At 32.7% G+C, this 25156-nt stretch overlaps 1 pseudogene; it reads right to left on the reverse strand.

Moving 5' to 3' along the window:
• Nucleotides 1-1892: 1892 nt before the first annotated feature.
• Nucleotides 1893-2867, reverse strand: LOC149224200 (peptide-N4-(N-acetyl-beta-glucosaminyl)asparagine amidase A pseudogene; annotated as a pseudogene).
• Between the last annotated feature and the right edge of the window lie 22289 nt (nt 2868-25156).

Here is a 25156-nt window from a genome sequence, read left to right on the forward strand (position 1 = left end):
GAATATAAGAGAGCTCCAAAACTAAACTGATCAAGCCTTAACACTAACTAAGTTTGTGAACTGATCCTCGTAATCCTTTTTATTAATGAGGCATCTATTTTCTTCATTTTGTATTATTTTCCTTCATTTTCCTCCTCACATGCAACCTATGACCTTTCATCCTCCTTTTCTCCTAATTTCCATTATTTTCATAAATAATTGTGCCAAAAATTCCATTTTTCCTTTCCAAAGCCTTATCCATTTCCTTTGCCAATTTCATTTAGCCATAAACAACCAAATGAACACTGTTCTGCCCAACATTCAACTTGGAATACATGTCCCATCATCCGTGGTATTTATTTATATTGTTACGTATAATCTTACTAGGACTCTTATATGCTTTGCAACAAATTTTCCACCATGAATGAGAAAACCTCATACTCAACAAGTTCTATATTTGTCTACTCCCACCTAGCACGTGCATCGCATACCTTAATCATGTAGAGATTACCAAACATTCAACATCTATATAAAGAGACAATGATCCACTTGAATATATGGGTAGGTAACCACTGTAATAGTCAATCTAGTAGCATGTCCCTCGAAGTGGATGAAAATTCATGATCACTACCTTCTCTACTAAGAGGGACAAGCCAATATTCACTTTGATACTATGTGAACCAATGAAATAGAAGAAATGATTTCCATACCAAATTATGTTTGCTTGATCTATAACTCAAACAATGGTACATATTTATATAAGAAATCATATCAAAATGCATTCTCTTGAACTTCCAAACATTCAAGTTGAGAAATATCTTGTTTAGAAAAACTATGTCATCCAAGTAAAATCTGTCAATCACCTAAAACATAAAAAAATTGCTAATGTAAAGACACTCTACATTATAATGGCTAACCAAATAACAAACCATATCCTTCTTTAATGAATAAATACAAAAATAAATAAATAAAAGTACACCATTAGAAAAAACAATTAAAAAATAATAAATTAAACATATTTACATGTTGAAATCTACCATGACTTTGAACTATCATAATTATGAGACATGAACTCTTTGAATTTTGATGCAAATAGTCATTCAAAGTTCAATATCTATTTTGATGCAGATGGTCATTCAAAGTTCAATATCTTCATACTATTTTCAGTTCTATCCACTACTTTCACAGACAAAAGCATAAAGACGTAAATACCAAGAGTCAATATTATTCAAAAATTCTCCTTTTGTGATTTCTCATAGTAATTTGTGATCTAAACCTATTATACGATGCATAAAATGTAAGTTCATTTATAAACTATGACAATTTATTACCATTTGTCCATGAATAAAATAGTAGAAGAAAAGGAAACTAATTTTCACGTGGCATGAAGTTGGAAGAAACAAACCAACTCCCCCAAGATTAGGATGTCTTGCCACATGAAGTTTCAGTTGAGTTTGAAACAATTTCCAAGTTAGTTATGTTAACTACCTTGGAATAGCCCCCTTGAGTACTTTGATAATTATACATCTGTTGGGTGCTAACGTTCATATTGTCCCATAATTTTTTTTGAGTATTATTCAGAGAGCTAAAGAAGCTACCAGTAGGGGAATAATGGATGCATTTTTATTAAATGCATGTGAGATTTCCGGATAATATAAGGGGAAAAAGACGTCAACTTAGAGGATAATACTATTCCTGTCGCTACCCCTACAATAACCTTGCTAGTGGTTGCTATTGTTTGATGCACATTTGCAGAAGCCATTAAATTATCATACTTGAACACTTGCAAAGTATTAGTAATGAGCTTTACAAGACGATTCTACCTAGCCAGAGGAAGAGATTTTCTGATTAGCAAATGTGCGTCATACTGATCCATTTCTGCTTAACACCATAGACAACTCCAACTTTGGCTCCTAGTGTCCAATAAATTGACCTCTGACACTGCTAGACTTCTCATCAAGCCATAGATGCAAATTCGCATCCACATACCAAACGTCCATAGCATTGGTCACGCTGAAACTGAATGTGTGCTCTTTTGCGTCCAACAGCTTCCCCATAAAGGGTGCAACCTCAATCTCATAGCTGGGCAAATCAAAGGACCCAATACCCGTAACAGGTTGCCAGTAGTTTGTATTGAAATCTCCTATGGAAATCACAAGAAAAGGCCACACTACACCTACAAGAACCCCATCGATAAAGGGCACCACTTCTCTAAAAGACCCATTACTATCCCGATTGGTGTGCTAGAAGTCATCATCCTATATGATTGAGACAAAAATATCCAAAACAACCTTTTAAGTGTTACCTGGTAGTTGCAACGACTTCGAGTGCACATCAGACAAATTTTGTATCTGAAAACAGGCTCCCCAAATGTCAGAATTAGGAAGCGAAATGGGCATAATCAAATCTGCAAACCATGGGTTACCCAACCCTTTTTTTCTATAATCCCCATAAAAATGAAATGTTATATTGACATGATAAACCCCAGTATTATGGCTATGAATTAAGTTATCAAGCCAGACTTCAAGGATTCGAGGCTTATCTAACAATGAAGAATACTTAGTAATATCCTTCTGAATAGTCTGTTCAATCACTCCACCATTGGGTTCTGTTGTAGAAGTGTGCAGGATCTCCACTCCACTCAACCACACGCCTACAATTTGCTCATACTGATTCCCATCACACGTTGCTTTCCACTCCAACACCACTTTCGTCCAATTCTTTTGGCAATTTGGGGGTGGCTTATAGTGTACTACAACTCGAGGCTGAGTATACGTGAACCAAAAATTGTGGTCTAACAGTTGGACAGAGCATGCCTCTTCATTGGGAAGCTAAATGGGTTTTGTAACCTCAAAAATTACCTTTGGATTTCCATGAGAGGGAGACATATTTACGGGGTCTCTGGGTGCTCGACCCGATGAAGTAGAGATCTCCCTCAGCCTCCAGAGGTTAATGATGGCAAGACTTGTTAGAGATAATGGAGAATATCCTAGAATAGTGAATTGGTTCATGGTACCTCAGGATAGGAATCAGTTTCTATTTCTTAGGGTATGGTTCTAACTTCCCTAAAACCATGATTGTATTTAATGTGTGATGTACATGGACAATGTAGAGCTTTCTGTAGAGCCAGACTCTCCTGGTTCAGACTCTCTTTCGTAGAGATGACTAGTGGGTATTTTTTCATTAATACAAACATCACTTTTTAACATGGTATTAGAGCTACAGGTCGGAGGACCCTGTATGTTGAGTGAATGATTTAAAAGTCGCGCTTGAGGTGAAATCGTCGCGTGGTTTAGAGGGCTAATAGTGTCGATCCACTGTGAAACTTCCGCGTCCTTTTATTTTGCTAACCATCGTGAATCTTTGGTGTACAGTTGCGATGACCTTCGCGAATCCGTGGTGTTAAATCGCGGTGACTGTGCAAACAACAAAAAAAAGGGGGCTGTGTGGAGGTCGAGAGAAGGCTGCTGGAGGCCGAGAGAAGGCTGCGGTGGATCCCGAGAGAAAGCTACGTGGAGGCCAAGGTCTGCCGAGATAAGGCAGCGACGACCCTATACTTGGAGAGGGCGCGCAGAGTACAAGGGATTAGCCAGTGCTAGAGGCTGTTGAAAATACTAGAAATCAAACTTGCGGAGATCAGCGATTTCTGTCTTTGACATAGATCTGGGGTAAATCTAACATATATGTTTTTTTACCTGTCAATTTTTTTTTTAATCGCCAAGATGAATAATCAGATGATTGAAGCATACTTGAATGAGCATAACAAGTTTCGATGGCTCTAATTATGTGAATTGGAAATTCAAGATGCAGACTCTGATAGAAGCGCAGAGTGCTTGGACGATTGCAAATGGGGATGAACAAAAGCCAACAGCCTGATCAGCATCGATCCCAAACTGGGAGAAGCGAGAAGGTAAAGCAAGGACGCTGCTGAAGATGTCAATGAAAGACTGCATCATACCACATATCAAAGAATGTAAATTAGCAAGTGAAATTTGGGAAATTTTGAAGGATTTGTATGAGATCAAGAATACAAATCGTCTTCTGTTCCTTAAGAGCAAGATCTTATCCCTAAAGATAGAGGAAAATTAAGCAATTTATTCCTTCATAACGAGGATCAAAGATCTGAAGAACAAATTGGCAGACGTTGGTGATACAGTTGCAGATACAGATCTAGTAACCATTACCATGAATGGTGTGACCTATGACTACTAAATTTTATCACTGGGATAAATGCGAGAGAGAAAATCCCAAAGTTTGAAGAAATGACAGGAATATTAATTCAAGAAGAAGAAAGAAGATCGAATTTGAAGCCCCAGAGTGTCGATCTTACGTTGATGGCGAAAAATAACTTCTTCAAAGGAAAAGGAAATCCGCAACAAGAAAATGGAGGAAACTCACAGAAAAGACCAAATCAGACTCAAGGTATGCATCTGAATAGAAACAACTCTAAAATTTAATGTTTTTATTGTGGAAAGATTGGTCATTATGGCTAAGGAGTACAGGAAGAAGATATATCATGAACAAAAGGAGAAGCAGAAACGACATGCAAGTCATCTCGTGAATGACAATCATGTGCAGAACTTTAGATTGTTCATGATAGACTTTGATGAGAATGTTGATGCAGACATGTGTTATGTAGATTCGGGAGCATCAACACATATGACGGGGAACAAGCAATGGTTCGAAGATTTTAAAGAAATCAACGACAGAGCACAAATCTACCTAGGTGATGATAGAAGTCATCAAATCAAAGGGTGTGGGAAAATTTTTGTCATTTTACCTAATGGTACTGTAAGACAAATTCATAATGTCATGTATGTGCCTAGTGTAACAAAGAACGTGATTTCTGTATCCATGATTATAGATCAAGATCTTAAAATTGATTTTTTTAAATCTAAATGTTACATTAGAGATCTGTTAGATGGCATGAAGACTATTGCTACAAGAATTTGAACAGGAGGTTTGTACAAATTGGATGTAAGACCAACACCAGTTTGAGCTTTGACAGCAGCGAGTTTGACTACAAAAGAGCTGTGGCATCAGAGATTTGGTCATATCAACTACAATGATTTGTTGTTACTTCAGAAAAAGGAAATGGTAAGAGATCTTCTTATCTTAAAACAAGTGCATAATGTGTTGAAAATAGCAACAAGAAATGCTAAAACTAGTGTTTCTATAAATAGCATTTCAGGTACCAGTGTTAGAAATAACAACAGGGAATGATAAAATCGAAATGCTAAAAATAACATTGCTATAAATAGCATTTCGAGATACATTCCAATTTTAGTTAGTCCCTAAAATAAAATTGAGAATTAAAATTCGAATTTGATCTTAGCAGTTGTTTGAAAATTAATTAATTAATTCATCTTGAGTTAATTAGTTGGAGAAAATCAAACATGAAGTCTATGTGAAGACATGCAACAAATATCCCCTTGATTGAGGAAGTTATCCATTAATTAAGGAGATAAGGTTGAGTTGTATTTTGAGTTGTAATTAGTTAGCTCAGTTAACTGAGTTAAGTCTAGTTAGATTAGTTCCAACAGTTTGTGGAACTGATTGTGAGTTCAGTTAGTTAATGCATGCATGCATGTAACTAGTGTACTTCAGATAACTGAATATTCTCTCATAAATAACTCATGCATGTTAGTTTAGTCAAAGGACCAGTTGAGATCAGAGGAAGGTACAATGTACTATTAGTTGGAGAATTTTTCCTATATAGGAAACTCAACCATGTAGAAGGAATTATCTCCTTTAGGATTGGGCAATTAGATCAGAGGTTAGTGAGCAGTGTGTGAGGTAATTCACACAGGTGGCAGCTTTTGGACCCCAAGAGAAACTACGCAAGGAAATAGGAGGCTTGGAGGGCAAAGGAGAAGGTTGTGAGAACCTTTGACTGTCTATGAGCAGCATTGAGGGATTGTACTGAGAGCTGGATAGCTTGTGAGCTAAAGATTTGTGTAATCTCTGAGATATTTCCAGCTGTTTGATAATACAGATAGCGGGGTTTTTAGCTGAGGCTTTCCCCAAATTATTCTTCTGTGTTCATGTGTGATTGATTTCTCATTCTCTGTTATATGTGTTCAAATTGATCTTGCTCAAAATTGATTAAGCTTCCGCAAGTTTGTTTGTAGAAGTAGATCAAGTATTTTGCTTTAGTATATTGCATTATCAAGTGATCTACGGTGGGAATTTCTACATGGTATCAGAGCTAGCTAATTTATAGAGAAATTTCTACATGGTATCAGAGCAAAGGTGATCAAAGCAGAGAACAATGTACAAAGAAGGTAGAAGTTTGAAGTTTGAAGTTCTTGATTATAGAAATCGAATTCTTATCACATCTCAAATTTCACCAATGGCATTCAATGGTTTGAGACTTGATTATGCCCTAGATGGCAGCTCGAATTATATAGCCTCGAAGGATTGCATGGAAGCAGTATTAGAGGACAACAGTTTGAAGGACTTCATTGATCAAGAAGTCCCCAAGCCAGCAACTGCTAATGCCCAAGAATTGGCAGAATGGAAGAAATGCGTGGCTAGAGAGAGGAGGATTATTCTGGAGGGAGTTCGAGACCACATTATCTTGAGTCTCCATGAGAAGGAGACACTGTTTTCAATGGGGAAAACATTGAAGGATCTATATCAGAACAACAGTGATCAGAGGAAGCTGGCGCTGAAAGACAATCTTGATGATGACATGGTGAGTCTTGCTCTCCTCGGTCTTCCTAAGAGCTAGCATAGCTACCAGGACTCAACTAATGGAAGAGAGAAACTGCCAGATTGGGAACGACTGTGGTCAAATCTAATGCAGGAGGAGATCAGGCAAAGCACCAGAGATGGTTCTTCATCCAAGGAGGATGAAGAAAATTGCACCTTAGCGAGTAAGGAAAAGAAAGGGAAGGAGAAAGATTCTCATCCAAAATCGAGTTCTTCCCATGGTGGGAAGAAGATTGATAAATCAAAAGTGCGATGATTTCATTTTCATGAGGTAGGCCATTATGCAACAAATTGTCCATTGAAGAAATCCAAGATGGGATCCAAGGAAGGATCTGAAGGGGAGGCATTGGCCTCTTAGTTCGAATTGGATTTTACCCTCATTGCATGCATGGTTTCATCGATGATGGGTTGTGGTTTGTTTCTTGACAGTGGAGCCTCATTCCACATGATCGGTGATAAGAGTTTATTCAATACCTTGGAGGAGAAATACCTTCAGATACTCATAGCAATGGGTAATGATGAAAAGTATAGTGTTCCAGGTGTGGGCACAGTGTCTTTTCAGAGGGAGCATGGAGCTCGCATTACCTTGACAGTTGTGAAGTATGTGCCAAGACTGAAGAAGAACTTGGAATCGATTGCGATGTTGGAAGAAAAAGGTTATGATGTAGTCTTTAGTAAGGGAAAGGTTTTCCTTAGACACATCACCACAAGACAGGTGAAGCAGACTGGTTCACGAGTCAAGAACCTGTATGCTCTTGAGGTTCAAGATGCATGCAAAGCCTTGAGGAGCAAGGCAACTGTTGGAGACTTGGTGGTTGAGAGGGAGAGTACTTTACCTCTCAACATGTAGCGCCAGAAGAAGTCTCAGACAATTGTGGAGGAGCCACAATTGGTGAAGCAGCTTCAGGAGGTTGTGGAGTAGCCACAACTGGAGAAGCCGAGAGGAGATCGAGTGGAGGAATCCACTCATGCAGAGACCTCCAGTAGGGGGAAATTTCGAGCCAAGTGGGCAGAGGGATCACATGCATCCATACCTCTAGGTAGGAGGTGGGGAGATGTGGAATGATAGTCCTAAGAAGGTTGAAATAGGGGTAGGATTCTTGAGGTACCCAACCTCTTTGATTGGACCTTGCTATGAGAGCCCCAACAAGGAGTAGCAGGACTGGCTGAGTGGGTAGAGATAGATGCAGATGGAGCGAGAGAGGGAGCTTCAACATCAGAGGGTGTTTCTAGCCCAACAGGGAGGTCAGTTGGGAGATCAGTTACTTACTTCTCAGTAACTAAGTTGTAGTGCAACAGTGGGCAACACGATGCAACATGATGAGAGGAGGTGCAGTGCGGATGCATGCTAGGAGATAGGACCAACAACAGCACAGATGTAGCAAGAGGAATCAGTGTGATTGATGCAGTCAGAGATCAAAGTGAAAGAGGCTAGAGCAATCAGATACTGAAGAGCACAAAGGTGCAGAGTTTTTAGTCGACAGAGGCAATAGCAGTCAGAGACTTTGATGACAGAGGCATCATTCTGATTCAGGTTGGATATTTTTTGTTTCAGAGTTGCTGGAGCAACAACACTAGGGAGAAGTGTTGCATGCAGAACATTCCAAAGGTTCAAGATCGGGTTCGGGTTGAATGCCTTTCTTGTTGAGAGGGAGTGTTGAAAATAGCAACAAGAAATGCTAAAAATAGCATTGCTATAAATAGAATTTCAGGTACCAGTGTTGGAAATAGAAACAAGGAATGATAAAATAGAAATGCTAAAAATAGCATTGCTATAAATATCATTTCAGGTACCAGTGTTGGAAATAGAAACAAGGAATGATAAAATAGAAATGCTAAAAATAGCATTGCTATAAATAGCATCTCAAGATACATTCCAATTTTAGTTAGTCCTTGAACTAAAATTAAGAAATAAAATTCGAATTTGATCTTAGTAGCTATTTGAGAAATAATTAATTAATTCATCTTGAGTTAATTAGTTGGAGAAAATCAAACATGAAGTCTATATGAAGACATGCAACAGCTATCCCCTTGATTGAGGAAGTTATCCATTAATTAAGGAGATAAGGTTGAGTTGTATTTTGAATTGTAATTAGTTAGCTCAGTTAACTGAGTTAAGTCCAGTTAGATTAGTTCCAACAGTTTGTGGAACTGATTGTGAATTCAGTTAGTTAATGCATGCATGTATGTAACTAGTGTACTTCAGATAACTGAATATTCTCTCATAAATAACTCATGCATGTCAGTTCAGTCAGAGACCCAGTTGAGATCAGAGGAAGGGACAGTGTACTATCAGTTGGAGGATTTTTCCTATATAGGAAGCTCATCCATGCAGAAGGAATTATCTCCTTTAGGATTGCGCAGTTAGATCATAGGTTAGTGAGCAGTGTGTGAGGTAATTCACACAGGTGGCAGCTTTTGGACCCCAAGAGAAACTGCACAAGGAAATAGGAGGCTTAGAGGGCAAAGGAGAAGGTTGTGAGAACCTTTGACTATCTATGAGCAACATTGAGGATTGTACTCAGAGCTGGATAGCTTGTGAGCTAAAGCTTTGTGTAATCTCTGAGATATTTCCACTTGTTTGATAATACAGATAGCAGGGTTTTTAGCTAAGGCTTTCCCTAGATTATTCTTCTGTGTTCATGTGTGATTGATTTCTGCTTCCGCGAGTTTGTTTGTAGAAGTAGATCAAGTATTTTGATTTAGTATATTACAGTATTAGGTGATCTACAGTGGGAATTTATACATAATGATTGTGATGCTTGTACATTAGGAAAGATGCATAGAGAGGAATTCCCTGTTCGAGTAGAGAAGAAACAGAGAGACATACTTGAATTAGTGCACACAGATCTTTGTGGACCCATGAAAACAAAGTCATTAAGAGGTGCACTGTATTTTTTATTGTTTATTGATGAATACGCAAAGTTTTCTTGGGTATATTTTTTTAGTAATAAAAGTCACACATTTGAATACTTTAAGCAGTTTAGAAACATAATTGAAAAGAAAACACGGAAGCATATAAAAATTCTTCGCTCCGATTAAGGGGGAGAATACAGGAAGGATGAGCTTATCAAGTATTGTGAAGACCATGGGATATTACAACAATTCACAGTACCCCATACTCCTCGGCAAAATGGAGTAATAGAAAGAAAGAACAGAACATTGGTGGAATGTGTTAGGAGCATGTTGAAAGGTAAGGATCTTTTGAATGGTTTTTGGGCTGAAGCATTGAATACTGTAGTTTATTTTAAAATAGGAGTCCTACAAAGAGTCTTGAGTTTAGAACTCCCTATGAAGCATTATATGGATTTAAGCCTGCAGTAAAGCATTTAAGGGTGTTCAGGTCAAAAGAATTTTCCCATAGTCCAAAGGAAGACAGAAGAAAACTAGATTCACAAGCCATCAGATGTACCTTTATGGGGTATTGTTCACAATATAAAGCTTATAGATTATTTAATCCCTCTACTCACAAGATTTTTGTTAGTAGAGATGTCATATTCCATGAGTAGGATCATGAAGAATCTCATAATCGCAATGAGGAATGGGATATTCCGTTCTTGGTGGAAGAAAGTGAAGAAACATGAAAAAATCAGGATTAGTAGACAAAGGTGGAAGATGAGCAACAATAGATACAACAGTAGGAAGGAAAAGAAAATGATGATCAAACGAGGTTTGAAGCTACCCCACCACTCAGGAGACCAAGTAGGAAAACTCAATTGCCTGCTAGATACAGGGAAAATGCTTTTATAACTAGTATGATGAATGTTGTTGAACCTTCTAGTTATAAGGAAGCAAATGAATGTAGTGAATAGAAAACAACTATGGAATAGGAATATTAATCTATAATCAGGAACAACACTTGGGAGATGGTTGAACTTTTGAAAGGGAAACAAACCATAGGTTGTAAATGGTTGTATAAACCCAAGATTAATTCATATGGAACCATAGATAAATTAAAAGCTAGATTGGTAGGAATACAAAAAGAAGGCATTGACTATGAAGAAACCTTTGCCCCTGTAGCTAAACTAAATACCATCAGAATGTTGATTGTCTTAGCTGCTAAGAAACATTGGATGATTCACCAACTAGATGTAAAGTTTGCATTTTTAAATGGAGAATTGAAAGAGGAGGTTTATTTAGAGAAACCTGAGGGGTTTGTCTAGAAAGGGAAAGAACATTTAGTCTGTAGATTAAATAAAGCTCTTTATGGACTAAAGAAAGCACCCAGGTGCTGATATGAAAAGATTGATTCATTTTTTTCTACAACTTGGCTACAACAGAAGTAAAAACGACCCTAATATGTATACCATGAAAGATGAACAGGGACACATAGTGTTGATTTCTTTGTATGTAGATGATTTAATTATTACAAGTGATGTTATTGCTCTAATCAAAGAAATCAAGCAACAAATGTCACAGGTGTTCGAAATGAAATACCTTGGTGAATTAAGATATTGTTTGGGTCTTGAGATCTGGAGAGATTCAGGACAAACCTTTTTGTCCCAGGGTAAGCATGTCAAAGGTATACTGGAAAGATTCAGGATGGATCAATGTAAGGCTACAGCAATACCACTACAGCAGAACATTAAACTTCATAGTGAGGATGGCTCTAAAGAGGCAGATGCGACAATTTACAGAGAGCTGGTTGGGAGCTTAATCTACCTAACCACTGCTAGACTAGATTTGGCTTATACAGTCAGTGTGCTAAGTCAATACATGTCCAAGCCACTTGAGAGTCATTGGAATGCAGCATAATGTGTTTTGAAGTATCTACAAGGTACTATAGACTATGGTATTATTTATGTTGATTCTTCCAATGTTAGATTGACAAGATTTACAGATTCCGATTGGGCTGGAAATGTAGACGATCGTAGATCCATAATAGGCTATGCATTTAGCATTGGATCCAGAGTGATTACATGGAGCAACAACAAGCAGAATACAATTTCCTTGTCTTCAACGGATGCAGAGAATCAAGCTATCTGCGCAGCAACGTGTGAAGAAATTTGGTTGTGGAGACTTCTCCAGGATGTTGCGAAAGAACAAAAAGATGCAACAACAATCAGATGCGACAATCAGAGTTCAATCAAACTTGCTAATAATTTGGTGTTTCACAAGAACACTAAACACATTGATACACAATTCCACTTTGTTAGGGAGAAAGTGCAATCAAAAGAAATCCATCTTGTATATTGTAATACATGAGATAATGTTGCAGACATTTTCACTAAGCCTCTTGGCAAAATTAAGTTTGAAATGTTTAGGGAGATGTTAGGCATATATTTGTGAACCCTTCTCCATTAAAGGGGAGTGTTAGAGATAATGGAGAATATCCTAGAATAGCGAATTGATTCACAATACCTCGGGATAAGAATCAATTTCTATTTCTTATGGTATGGTTCTAACTTCCCTAAAACCATGATTGCTATTTAATGTGTGATGTACATGGACAATGTAGAGCGTTTTGCAGAACCAGACTCTCCTAGTTCAGACTCTCTTTCGTAGAGCTGACCAGTGGATATTTTTCCATTAATACAAACATCACTTTTAAACAAGACTTTGAGTAGCCACAAGTAGTATCACCAGCATTTGCCAATGGACCTCCATTATCTGTAATAAATGCAGAATTCAACACAGACAACTCATCAATGTTTGCTCCTCGCTCAGTGATTTAAAACAAAAACAGAAAGGCTGATTTACACTGTTAGGGGTGCATGGCATCATAGCAATACTTTTCGATTACCACGTGTACGATTTGAATTTTAAAATTATTTAACTTAAAAAAATATATAATTTTATAAAGGGTAAAGAGTAACAGTTTCTTTGAACAATCTTTACATTCATTTAATCAACGTTGGACTATGCATGATTATGAATAAAGGAAACAAATTGCAAACATGTTTCTAAGTTTGAAAATTTATAAGGTTAATAAAAAAGGTAAAACAAAATAAATTTTATAAAGAGTATTATATATTAATTGTTATACGCAAGCTTTTCTATAATTTAATACGAAGATATAATCTAATATGAAAAGGTGGTGTGACCAAAAAAAATGTGTTAATAGATATAGAGATGTGGTTTCAATGCATTACCAATTTTGAATTTGGAAGGACTTACCAAAATATGAATTTGGAAGGAAGGACCACGGAGGTTCCTGAGATATGAGAAGATTTTTACATACAGTAACAGTCATATTTTTACACGCTTTTACATTTTTTTTTTAATGACAATATCTGTAATAAATGTAGAATTCAACACAAACTATGATCAATCTTTGTTCCTTGCCGAGTGCTCTACTCGTATCATAATAATACTTTTCGATTACTATGGATAGGGTTTAAATTTTAAAAATTTTAAATTAAAAAAATTTAAAAACATTTAATTTAAAAAAATATAATTTTATCGATCCTTAATTCCAAATTCTAGAGAATTATAGAAATTTAACATATGCTTATAGAAATTCTTCGAACGAATGCTTACACAGGAAAATGTAAATTTAATGAACGTTGGACTTGGGTGATTTTGAATAAAAGAAACAAACTGTAAACATGTTTCTAATTTAGTGAATTCAGTAGGCTAACAAAAGCGAATTTAAGAGGCTAACAAAAGGGTGACATGAGAAAACATGTCCTAAGTTAGAAAGGTTAACAAAACTCTAAAATAATATAACTTTAACAAAGATTATTATATATTAATAGATATAGTTTCAATAAATGAATGTAAATATATCTAATAGAGAAATGCAATATTAATATGCTAGGGAAAGATTTTAGAAATTTAGGAATTTGGTAGGACTATATATGTTTGTGTTGGGGCATATTTATTTACACTAATAATCATATTTTTATTAGTTTAATTGACATCAATATAGTTTGGGTTATTTACTAGCTTAGATTCATCTAATTCTAGATTTATCCTGAACTGAGAGTTATTTCATTTCTCTAAGTCCATGATGGATCCAGAGCTATATGGATTTAGGCTAGGTTAAATATTTTGTATAATTTATTTTTTTTGCGCCTACATGAGCAAAATTTAAGTTTTGTACTATGTTGCACATCATAGTGCCAGATCCACATAATAGTGGCGGAAGGGTTACACATCATACTGACCTCTCAACTCAATAAAAGTACACCATGCAATATTTTACACTATTAAGTTAGAATTTGTGTTCAGTTTGCCCCAAACTGAGTAGTGTAATACTATGTGTAGAGTTTAAATTTTAAAAATACTTTACTCAACTATATTTATACTTAACTGTTTTTTATTTATATTATAAACATTAAAATTACCTAGATTTATATATTTATAAACAATCATAATAAAAATATATTGATAAACCATCATAAGTTAAATAGGTATGAGAGGTGAGGGCTCTAGGTTCGATCTTAAACAGATCAGATGTAGACTGAGAAGGGTGCGAACAAGCTACAAAAGAGAGCACGCCGAAGCGCATATAAACAAATAGAATTGAAAAATATAAACAAATAAAATTGCTAAGGTAAACATAAACAAATAGCATTGAAAAATATTATTAAAAATAAAGCCATGTTCTAAGTAAATTAACAACATGATACTCACCATCCTCCCCAAACAAATTGAACAAGTATCGGTGTGAAACTGATTATCAAGTTTGACATTGAGAAACAACATTCCATTGGTGCACGTAACCTGAATTTTGACAAGTTATTTATGAAATCACGTTAATTTCAAAGAGGTTTCCTAACAAACATAATAACTACAAGGAGAGACCAATATGCATTTTCAAGTTCTTTATGAAATCACATGAAATTCAAAGAGGTTTCCTAAGTAACATAATAACTAGAGAGACCAATATGGACTAAGTTCACTTTAAGAGGATGTTGGGATTTATGTTATTAGTTTTCATATAACACAATTTTAAAAAAAATATTTTTCACTTCTATTTTTTTATTTTTATTTTCACCATTTTGATATGTTAAGTTTTTATTTATACTATACACAATTAAATTATATATATATATATATATATATATATATATATTTATTCATAAATAGTTATAATAGAAGTGTATTATTTCAATAAAATATAAAAATAAATAAAAGAAAATTAAAAATTTATTTTAATTTTGTATATATAAAATTATAATAAAAGTATAATATTTAAAAAGAAAATATTAAATATATAAAATTACAAAATATTTGTAATAGAAATGTAATATTTAAATAAAATATAGAAAAATAAATATATATATGCATAATAATATATTTATTTTCTGTATTTTATATATGCATAAATATAGAGTGCCCTGCGTTAGATTTCAATGTCACAATCTTTGTTACAATACTAATCTTCCTAGCCTTTTACAATGTCAAAATTATAGTGAGCTGGGGAGGCTTCTCTCCAAGCTTTTTGAGTATAAGAATAAAATCTTAAATCAAAATAAATAATTTGTTTCTTTAGGTCCAATAGACCAATGTTTGGTCTTAGCGAAGGTTAGCCATCATCATCATCAATCATTTTTTTCCTTCGTGAATATATATATATATATATATATATATATATATATATATATATATATATGAATGTTTTTCTTAGAGGTGTAATTTTTCAATAAAATATAAATTTGAAATATATAAAAGAAACACATGTATATTAAAGAAATATTTTAATATTTAGCTTTTGTTGTTTTTGCTATTTTGAATAGATATATGTTACTGCTTTATCTATATTATGCATATTTAAATTATATAAATTTATTAAATTTGTGAAAAGGGACTCTCCAACTCACTATGAAAAAGATGTTGTAATGTGAACATAAATATTTTGACTGGATAAATAATAATAATAATAATAAGTGCAAATGTGTGGATAATTAAAACTATAGATATAAAAAAAGTTATTGATAATTAAAACTAAAGTTAAATTAATCTATAAAATTAGTGTGCTTTACAAGCCTATTGTATTGTTATGATGAAACCTATTCAAACACTTTATGAAATCTATTATTGAATACACCAGTGGCAAGTTAAATACATATTAACTATAAATTTAAATTTCAAATGGATGTTGAAATACTTATAAAATTAAACAAATAACTTAACTTTATAATACATAGGATGTTAAACTTTTACTTGATTTGGATTATACTTTATGTTAACATCACTGAGTAAACCTTGTGTAAAATACATAGGATTATAAACTTTTTGTCGATTTACAAGCATGTAATATTCTCAATGATTCGTTCGATATTCCTTAACTAATTTATTAGATAAAATTTTCACCATTACACACTATAACTTTAGAAATTGAATAGCTAGACACATAATGTAACAACCATTATTGCAGCATGTTAACATAAAGCTTTTGGTTGTAACCTTGCATCATTATCATTCTTCATTTAACTAGGCTTACTAATAACACATATGAGAGTGTAAGTTTCAAATCCATGCAAGGTAGAAATATCATCAAAATCGCAAAATAGACCAACACATAAATGAACACAAATATACCCTGGAAACCTCGAAGGGAAAAACCAACAAATGTTTATTTTATTAAATGTTTCATGAGGGACTTCACTCCTCACTCAATGGAAGTAATGGATACTATCCCTTTTCCATTTTTAAAAGTTGTACAAATAAATATCATCTTACATTCGAACATAACTAACAATAAGTCATTGCATTAATCATGATATCATTTGTCCACAAATTCCTCGAGCATGAAGTCTTTTTGGCTTCGCTGTTCCATGCAATGGATTATTGGGTGGTTGATAATCCTTGATTTTGCATTGACCATCAGTTAACTTCATTCCATAAGGTTAACTATAATCCATCTTTTGATTGATACATAAGGGACATATTATACATTATTAATTCATCCTTTGCATAATCCACATTTCCTCCCTACAATTATTGGCGTCAAAAACTTTGACATCGTGATTATATAAAACCTTTATCAAACATAAATAATAATCCTCTACTAGTTAATAGTTTAAACATATTTTCATGTTCCAGTTTCTTGGAAACCCGTTAATTAAAAGTATGTGATTTCACAAACATGTCTATTTATACATGCATTTGTAAAACTATGATGCATGTATATCCATCTAAGTCTAGGATGCATAAAGAATACCAAGGCATGTTAATCTATTTACACCTCACATGTATATTAGAATTAGAATAGTTACATTTTACCTCTACTAACAAGAATAATATAATACATTGAAAGAATAACCGTTGCTATCACTATAACGATAAGAGGGAAATATTTCCATAGGATAAATAGCAAAACTATTATAATTTCTTTCAACAATAACACATTCTTTTCGAAATGGAAAACCACTATAACTACCCATATTTAAAGGATAACTAGAAAAATAAATACCATCTTTGTGCATGAAAATATATATTCCTTTTCCAAAATAATCATATATTCTTTTTCCAAAATAAAACTGACATAATAGCTACTATTTATGTGTATGTACCAACACCTATTCTTCTTCAAGAAAGCTAATATAATAACTATTATTTATTCTTATAAAATTAGCATTAATTCTGGTTTCCGTATGCACAAGATTCATATGCAATAATTTTCAAAGGAGTATGGTTACTTATCATCATAGCCATTATAGTTGATGAACCCCATCCAAAAATTAACTCTCATAAGAAGAATATGAATGACAACTTTTTCGTTTGCAATTCATTTTGAAATCCAATATTGGGAGGATTCTAAACTCCAGATAATAACAGGGGCCTTGCAACATCCCTCATAATATTCCCATGGGCGATATTGTGTAGCCTATCCCCATTATTGAAGTGATCTTTGTAGGTATTTTCCATGGAATTTCATCAAATTCACAATATCAACATTAAGATATATTCTAAGGTATTTGAATTTAATAATAACCATGTCATTGACTTAATTCTCCCCAAATTTTTCGTGGCTTTTACAAATAGTAAAAGATTTGTTTGATGAAGAAAGGGAAAACACAATCTTGACTGCAAGCACCCCCAAATATACTATTTTTTTTTTGCAGAGACCTACAATCAATTAATGTGACAAGTTAGTGAAACGAATCCATGATTGGATTAGGTTGTAATAGTAGAAGTCTAACTAAATGTTGGTCACCATCAAATTTTTTCACTTAATGTTGATGCTTCTTCCTACCTATGAAGACCTTAAAAGATTTTCGAACGAGATCTTCTCACAAGGCGTTCAATTTAATTATTTATTTGTTGGATATGGAAAGGAAATTAATTGAAAATAATATATAAAATAAAGAAAAATAAGATAAAAGGACGATAAAGAGACAATAATATGCATGCAAGTGAAAATGAAGAAAAAGGAAAATAAAATGAAAGGAAGATGGGAAAAAAACATTGATTCATTGATGATTCACCTTGGAGAAGAGTATCAGAGAAAAAATATAGGAAGAGAGAGAGCACTTGAATAGGAGGAAGACACAAGCAATTAAAGAACAAACAAAGGAGCATAAGAGGAAAATTTGATAGTTGTAAGCAAGGGTAGAAACCAAGCAAGGGAAGAGCAACCAACGAGAGGATTTTTGAGGGTAACAAGTTGCATGTGTATTTATATTGCTAGGATTTGAATGCATGGTTCAATAATTTGGTTTATTGGTAATTATTCTTACATTAATTTGGAATTTTCCACGATTGACAGTGGTGTACAGTCTTGCCTTGTGGTTTCCTTGATAGCCATGATTTAGTGGGTTTTCTATTTAGTTGAGCTATGTATTGTTGGTAGATTTTGGATCCATTTTTGGTGGTTTTAGGAAAATCCTGAGGTTGGGGGTGGAGATTGTTTCCTTCCGAAATCCCTTGATAGGTGGGTGGAGATAACAAAATTCCTCTAGATATAGTGAATAAATTTTGAGGCACCTAAACTTGTTTTGGTTTTGGTGATTTCTAGAATAGTTTAGGTGAAGTCACTGAGATTGAGGGTGGAGGTGATTTAATGCATGGATTCCATGTTTTGTTATGTTCTATTATATCCCATGTGATCCCAAAATCATTTTTGGAATATGGCACAAGATTGGTTTACTGAAAGAAATATTTAGTTCAACCCAATCTATGGTTGGGTGGTATGTGGAAGTCCCTGACTTGGTTAGCTCTATGCATATTGTTATTATGTGTTAGCAATTTAGGAATTTGGAAGGACTACATATGTTCCTAGTACGACATATTTATTTACACTAACAATCATATTTTTACAATTTTAATTGACATCAATATAGTTTGGGTTATTTAATAGCTTAGATTCATCTAACTTTGGATTTATCATGAGTTGAGAGATTTCATTTCTCTAAGCCCATGATGGATCCGGAGTTAGATGGATCTAAGTTGGGTTAAATATTTTGTATAATTATTTGTAAATTTTTTACTTGAGCCTACATGAGCAAAATTTAAATTGTGTACTGGGTTGTACATCATAGTGGCAGATCCACATCATAGTGGCAAAAGGGTTACACATCATAGTGGCAAAAGGGTTACACATCATACTGGCCTCTTGACTCAATGAAAGCACTCACTGCAATATTTTACACTATTAAGTTAGAATTTGTATTAAGTTAAAATTTGTGTTGAGTTTGCCCCAAACTCTGTAGTGTAATACTATGTGTAGAGTTTAAATTTTAAAAATACTTTACTCAACTATATTTATACTTACTCTTTTTTATTTACATTATAAACATTAAAATTACTTAGATTTATATATTTATAAAGAATCTTAATAAAAGTATATTGATAAACCCTCATAATAAAAGTATAATAAATATTTCTATATAAGTTAAATATATACGAGAATCATATTGTAACAGCTAAACTCTAACCCACGAATTATATATATGATATAATTAAAAATAAAAGATAAAGTAACTATACCCATCTCAGACTTTGGTCACAGACTTATCATACAATACAGAGTTATTGATTGGATTTATTATTATTTCCGTAGACCAAACAACCCAGAGGTTTATAACGTGTGAAATAATCTACACAGATTGCAACGAGGGTGTATAGATTGGTTTTTAATGCAACTGGTACGCGAGGTGATCCCTCCATCCTTGCCTAGACTTTGATTTGCTGTCTCTTGTACCCGGAGACATGCAATAGAGAGTTGTTGTAGGAGACTGTATGCACTGGCCAGCTGGTTCAAGTTGCTCGAGCCATCTATTTGGCATTACACCCGTTGATCTGGTTCCTATGATCTGATGACAGAGGAGACTTAGGGTTCCATCCCCTAACTAACTCTTCACACTCGACAACTGTTTGGCTCATTGTTATTGCTTCTCTTGGTGTTCTTGCCTCATTGTTATTTCTTCTCTTGGTGTTCTTGCTGCTCCGCAAGGGTTGCACTGCTGAGGGATTCATTCTGTCCTCTGTATCTTCTGAGGGTTGTGATGGCAGTGGCATCAATTCCTACGGAGTCAGGTAATCCCACTGGGTTGTCGATCCATCGTTTTGTTGACCTGCACCGTAAGAATGCTGTAAAAATGGGTTTCGGTCTGGTACAACATTTAACGCTTCGCCTTCGCTGCACAGGGATGACTCATGGGACTTCAAACGCTGCAGGAGATAACCGGTTCCAAGATTTAGCTGCGGAAGGTGAGGTTCGATGCATTTTCTATTTCATAGCTTGAAGAGTTTTATTCCTCATTTTAAGGTTTACTAATTTTACACTTCCCTTATGGTTGTTCGATGGATGGAAAACAGGAGGGCTACACCATGCGGAAACCTTCAACTCTCAGGTAAGAGCTCCCCATTTGGTTTTATTCTTTGGCTTTTACAGTATTCTCATTGAGGTTTTACTGACTTAATGTCTTGGATATTTATGCCAGGTATTTACACAACGCTTCTCGGTTATTTGTTTGATAATGGCCACTAGCGCTTACGACGATGCTATTGACTCTTCCAGGTTGGACTCTTTACTTCTGGGCATGAATTAAGTTATGAGAAACAACTACTCATGTGGTCGTGAATAGAGACTTACTCTTCTAGGTTGGACTCTTTACTTCTAGGTATGAATTAAGTTATGAGAAACAACTACTCATGTGGTCATGAACAGAGACTAAGTCTCTTACCGAGCTTTTAGCTGACAAAATGGCTCGAGTTCATTTCTCTGTTTTGGGTTTGTAAATAATTAGTTAAAGAGTATATGATTGATGGAATACTGTGTAAGGCATTTTTGAAGTTTTTGGGAGAACTCTCGTGAACCTATTCATGTCGACTGATACTGAACACTGAATGTTTAACTTATTGTATTAGAACCTACTTAACTTATTCCGCCTATTATATATTTTTGGAAAGGCAATGAAATTATCTTTCTTTGTTTTTGGTTTGCATTCTGGGCCGAGAATACCCTTCATTTACTTATTCAAGCATTCACTATTTTCGATTGACAATTTCCGAAAGTATTCGATCAAGAATTAGTTTAAGATGATTATACTATTTTGAGCAATCACTCTGCTATGTTTTCATGGTTGTTGTAGTTTGACTATTATGTTTTCATGGTTGTTGTAGTTTGAGTGATGGTATCCTGAACCTGCATCAAAATAATAAATGAATACTATCTTTACATTCTTACCAAAGTCTGTAAGGGGTGCACATATTATTCTACAGACTCTCTAATAAATAAAAATGCATTTCGCTTGTCTTACTTCTGTACCGTAATAGTTTTCCCTTGATATTCAGGAACAAGTGAATGATAATGATTGAATGAGCACTTTCTTCCATCTTTGCTATGTTATTTGGTAATTCCACGGTTACTATAATAAACTGTCTAAAATTTTCATATATGAGAAAAAGTACTTCTATTTCCCTTACTTCTGTAGATATTCAGGAACAGCTGAATGATAATGATTTAATGAGCACTTTCTTCCATCTTTGCTATGTTATTTGGTAATTCCACGGTTACTATAATAAACTATCTAAAATTTTCATATATGAGAAAAAGTACTTCTATTTCCTGTAATCATGCATTTTTCAAGATATTGATTTCCTGAATATAGTTTGCTATTTAAGAAGTTATTCTAATGTCAGTTTAGGAATAACAAATTTTACTCTGTCATTAAGTTTGAATTTCACAGTCTAGTATTAATCTAGAAAGAAACTACCTATAATACTTATCTGTTCAACTCCCAATATTTCTAGCTATTTCTAGCTACAGGACTCCTGTCCGGCCTAAGTCAGGTACCTTGGGCTGCTGGACTCCTATTCGGCCTCAAGTCATGTACTTCTTCGGCCTCAAGTCCTGTACTTCTTCTCACTGTTCCTGAGAATTCTCCCACTGGTTTGTTTCACCCAGCTCTAGGATCTTCCCCTGGATTCTCTTTTTCCTCATCTAAATCTCCCTACAGGGCAGATGGGTAACTGTTTTTCCATAACTGTTTCTTTTAATTAATATAACAGTTTCTATTTTTGTTAAAGTATCATTACCAATAATTTAGGTAACCATAAAAATATGTTTCTTGGCCTTCCAACCTCAATCAATTTAATATTTAACACCATACTATAATAAAACTTTAAAGTAACAAATAGTAAATATCCACTTAGTAACCTCAGTAATTTTATGCATTTTGGGGGTGTTACACATATTTATAATAAATAATTCGTATTCATATATATATGATTTAAATTTAAAATATTTATAAGTAATTATAGCATAAACATATTATATGTATATCAAAAGAAAAATATATAATCTTTAGATTTTGTTGTTAATTTTCTATTTATACCATGTAAAATTAAAATATGTAAATTTATATAAAATTATAATAAAAATACAATATTTCAATTATACATATTAAAAATTAAAAAAATTTAGATTTTGATATCATTTATTATATCTTTTTTCTTTTTTTTTTAATATGATACACACTAATATTACATGAATTTATATATTATGAACCATTACATTAAAACTGTAATATTTCAATAAAATACAAAAATTAACTATATACAACAAACTTTTATATATATCTATATATATATATATATATATATATATATATATATATATATATATATATATATATAATAAAAACTTATATATTTATAAAAAACTGTAATAAAATCCTGCTAGTTTATTAATATATTAAAATTAAATATATATAAAAAAAAGTCAATATTAAAAATTATTTTAATTTTTAATTTTGTTCTTAATTTTTTATTTACAAATTTAAAATATATAAATTATATATTTATAAATATGTTAACAAAACAAAGAAGTTAGAAATTAAAATATTAAGAAATATTATGAACATTAAAATTTGTTTTTATTATTATTATTATAGAAGTGCAATATTCCATGTTGTTGTTGTTGTATGTATATATTAAAAAATTAATATATATAGATATATATATTTTAATTTTGAAATTTATATATATAAAACACAATTACAACAATTTCTTGTTTATTATTATATGGATGTGAGGTTTGGGGTTGTAGCATCTGTAAAGAATTTTGGAGAAAGATTGAGAAAATCTAGAAGCGTTTTATAACGTATAACCTCAAAATTAAAAGCAACACACCCTATCCTATTCTCCTTATAGAAGTGGGTCTTTCCCTTATCGAGAGCCTAGCTATGACTAGCCTTTTGTTGTACAAGCACAAACTCAATAACATAGGAGACCATAAACTTCCTAAGCTAGCTTTAAATTCCAACCAAAACCACCTAAAGCTCAAACGAGGCCTAGTTAAACCATTGGGAGATCGACGAGAATGTTGCATTGCAAAACATTAATAACATTAAAATTATTGTTACTTTTAAGTTCAAAGAAAAAATGTGGTGTGAGAAAGATTTAGCAGCTAAAAGAAAATTAAGATATTATAAGGAGGTCATCAACCCACCCTAGAAGAGCAAAAGTATCTCTCTGTTTTAACTAGCTCAAAGAAGAAAATTAATATAGCCAAGATTAGAATGAACTCTCATAAGATCCATAGTGAAATAGGTAGTTGGGCAGTTCCTAAAACACCATGGAAGGAAAGGTTCTACCATCTCTGTGAGAATATGAACATCGAGGATGAAAATCACTTCCTCTTAGAGTGGCCCGCTTACAACCACATTAAATCTCAGTTTCAAAATCTTTGTTGCAATACTGACCTTCCTAGCCTTTTACTTTGTCAAAATTACAGTGAGCTCCTAGCCTTATACTTTGTCAAAATTACTGTAAGCTCAGGAGGCTTCTCTCCAAGCTTTTTGAGCATAGGAATAAAATCTTAAATCAAAGTAATTAATTTGTTTCTTTAGGTCCGATAGACCAAAGTTTGGCCTCAGTGGAGGTTAACCACCACCACCACCACCATCATCATCATCAATTTTAAGCATCATATATATTTTTAATATATTAATCTTAATATGAAATTTTATTTTCAAAATTTTAATTGTTAAATTTCTATGAATATTCCCACTTAAACATGAACTAGGTGAATTAATATATATTCATCTTTTAATTTTTTTATTTATGTGATATTCACTCTTTTTATATATAGATATTAAAGATTTAATACTTTAATAAAATATTAAAATTAAATATATAAAAAAAATGTAAATTATATATATATATATATATATATATATATATATATATTAAAAGTTTAATATTTTAATAAAATATTAAAATTAAATATATAAAAAAAATGTAAACTATATATAAAACAAAAAAGTCTTGTTCTAAGTAAATTCTCAACTCTGAGCATTCTTTGTAAACTAACTCAACTAATATTGTTGTGACCTTAGTTGTCGAGGTTGACATTGAGAAATAACATTACATTAGTGTATTTAATCTAAATTTCTTAAGTTTTTTTTATGAAATCACGAGAAATTCAAAGAGGTTTCCTAACTATCATAATAACTAAGGAGAGACTAATATGGATTAAGTTTGTTCTAAGAAAATGTTGAGATTCATGTTATTAATTTTTACAAAACACAATCTTTTTTAAATAACATTTTTCATTTTTATTTGTTTATCTTTATCTTCACAATTTTGATAGATTAACTTTTTACTTATTCTATACACACTTAAATTCTATAAATGTATTTATTCATAAATAATTATAATAAAAATATATTATTTCAATAAAATATAAAAATGAAGACAAATAATTTAAAAATTTATTTTAATACAATATAACACATTATAATAAAACTACAATATTTTTTAAAAAATATTAAAGTTGAATATATAAAAGTAAATTTGTAATTTAAAAAACAAACTATTTTTTAAATTTGTTATTATTTATTATTACATTTTTATTTATATTATTAAATTTTTATTTATATTATATATATTTATAAATACTTATAATAGAAATGTAATATTTGAATCAAATATAAAAAATAAAACAATGTAGATTAAAAAAATATATTTTAATTTGTAGAGTGTGATTTTTTTTAATATATATGTTACCATTTTGCTTATAGCATATATAATTAAATTATATATTTTTATATATTTATAAATAATT

Source organism: Pinus tabuliformis, chromosome Q, assembly GCF_031772625.1.
Source record: "Pinus tabuliformis cultivar Carrire ecotype Pingquan chromosome Q, CPIR1, whole genome shotgun sequence".
Lineage (NCBI taxonomy): Eukaryota > Viridiplantae > Streptophyta > Pinopsida > Pinales > Pinaceae > Pinus > Pinus tabuliformis.